At 35.9% G+C, this 2,612-nt stretch overlaps 1 long non-coding RNA gene across 1 annotated transcript; it reads right to left on the reverse strand.

The window, feature by feature from the left end:
* Nucleotides 1-274: 274 nt before the first annotated feature.
* Nucleotides 275-1,132, reverse strand: LOC120882647. Its single transcript, XR_005725528.1, has 2 exons — nt 1,031-1,132; nt 275-526 (listed from the first exon to the last, which is right to left on the reverse strand). It is a non-coding gene; the product is annotated as an uncharacterized LOC120882647 (long non-coding RNA).
* Between the last annotated feature and the right edge of the window lie 1,480 nt (nt 1,133-2,612).

Consider the following 2,612-nt stretch of genomic DNA (forward strand, 5'->3'; position numbering starts at 1 on the left):
TCTGGTCCTGGGCTTTTGTTTGTTGGAAGATTTCTGATGAGAATTTTGATTTATGTGCTTGTGATGGGTCTATTAAGAGTTTCTATTTCTTCCTGGTTCAATTTTGGAAGGTTATACTTTTCTAAGAATGTGTCCATTTCTTCCAAGTTGTCCATTTTGTTGGCATATAACTGCTGATAGTAGTGTCATAATCCTTTGTATTTCTGTGTTGTCTATTGTGATTTCTCCATTTTCATTTCTAATTTTGTTGATTTGATTCTTATTCCTTTGTTTCTTGATGAGGCTGGCTAATGGTTTGTTGATTTTATCTATCTTCTCAATGAAACAGCTTTCAGTTTTGTTGACTTTTGCTGTAATCTACTTTGTTTCTTTTTCACTTATTTCTGCCCTAATTTTTATTATTTATTTCCTTCTACTAACCCTGAGATTCTTAATTTCTTCTTTTTCATGTTGCTTTACATGTAAAGTTAGGTAATTTATTTGACGTTTCTCCTGATTCTTGGGTTAAGCTTGTATTTCTATGAAGCTTCCCCTTCAGTTCACTTCAGTTCAGTCACTCAGTCATGTCTGACTCTTTGCAACCCCATGAACTGCAGCACACCAGGCTTCCCTGTCCATCACCAACTCCCAGAATCTACCCAAACTCATGTCCATTGAATCAGAGATGCCATCCAACCATCTCATCCTCTGTCATCCCTTTCTCCTTCTGCCCTCAATCTTTTCCAGCATCAGGATCTTCTCAAATGAGTTAGCTCTTCACATCAGGTGGCCGAAATATTGGAATTTCAGCTTCAACATCAGTCCTTCCAATGAATACCCAGGACTGATCTCCTTTAGGACGGACTGGTTGGATCTCCTTGCACTCCAAGGGACTCTCAAAAGTCTTCTCTAAAACTAAAGTTTAAAAGCATCAGTTCTTCAGTGCTCAGCTTTCTTTATAGTCCAACTCTCACATCCATACATGATTACTGGAAAAACCATAGCCTTGACTAGATGGACCTTGGTTGACATGACAACAGTTTAGCAATACCTTCCCCTTATCACTGCTTTTTCACTGAATCCCATACGTTTTGGTTTGTCATGTTTTCATTTTCATTTGTTTCTATGCATATTTTGATTTTTTCTGTGATTTGTTGGTTATTTAGAATCATGTTGTTTAGCCTCCATATATTTGTATAATTAATAGATTTTTCCCTGTAGTTGACATCTAATCTCACTGCATTTTGATCAGAAAAGATGTATGAAATGATTTCTTTTTCTTTTTTTCTTTTTTTTTTAAATTTACCAAGGCTACATTTGTGGCCCAGAATGTGATCAATCCTGGAGAATGTTCTGTGTGCACTTGAGAAAATGTGAAATTCATTCTTTTGTAGTGAAATATCCTATAGGTATCTGTTAGGTCTAACTGGTCCATTGCATCATTTAAAGTTTGTGTTTCCTTGCAAAATTTCTGTTTAGTTGATGTATCCATAAATGTGAGTGGGGGATGAAAGTCTCCCACTATTATTGTGTTACTGTTAATTCGCCCATTCATTCTTTTTAGCATTTGCATTACATATTGCAGAGCTCTTATTTTGGGTGCATATATATTTATAATTGTTGTATATTCTTCTTGGATTGGTCCTTTGATCATTATGTAGTGTCCTTCTTTGTCTCTTTTCACAGCCTTTATTTCAAAGTCTATTTTGTCTAATATGAGTATTGCTACTCCTGCTTTCTTTTGGTCTACTTTTGCATGAAATATCTTTTTCCAACCCTTCCCTTTCAGTCTGTATGTGTCCCTTGGTTTGAGATGGGTCTCTTGTAGACAGCATATATATGGGTCTTTTTTTGTGTCCCTCAGCTAGTCTTTGTCTTTTGGTTGGGCCATTCAACCTATTTACATTGAAGACAATTATTGATAAGTATGATCCTGTTGCCACTTACTTTGTTGTTTTGGATTCGAGTTCATATACCTTTTCCATGTTTCTTGTCTAGAGAAGATCCTTTAGCATTTATTGAAGAGCTGGTTTGGTGGTGTTGAATTCTCTCAAGCTTTGCTTGTCTGGAAATCTTTTAATTTCTCCTTCATATTTGAATGAGATCCTTCCTGTGTATAGTAATCTGGTTTGAAGGTTTTTCATCACTGTAAATATGTCCTGCCATTCCCTTCTGGCCAGAAGAGTATCTGTTGAAAGATCAGCTGGTATCTTTATGGAAATCCCATTGTATGTTATTTTTCCCTTGTTGCTTTTAATCTTTGGTCTTTGCGTTTGATCTTTGTTAATTTGATCAATATGTGTTTTGGGGTGTTTCACCTTGGGTTTATCCTGTTTGGGACCCTCTGGGGTTTTTTGGACTTGGCTGGCTATTTCCTTCTCCATTTTAGGGAAGTTTTCAACTATTATCTCCTCACATATTTTAAGTATTTTCTCATGGCCTTTCTTTCTTTTGTTCTTCTTCTGGCACTCCTATCATTTGAATTTTGAGGTGTTTAACATTGTACCAGAAGTCTCTCAGTTTGCTCTCATTTCTTTTAATTCTTTTTTTGTTTTATCCTCTCTGTTTCATTTATTTCCACCATTGCATCTTCCACCTCACTTATCTTATCTTCTGCCTCAGTTATTCTACTG

This window comes from Oryx dammah, unplaced genomic scaffold (genome assembly GCF_014754425.2).
Source record: "Oryx dammah isolate SB20612 unplaced genomic scaffold, SCBI_Odam_1.1 HiC_scaffold_23, whole genome shotgun sequence".
NCBI lineage: Eukaryota > Metazoa > Chordata > Mammalia > Artiodactyla > Bovidae > Oryx > Oryx dammah.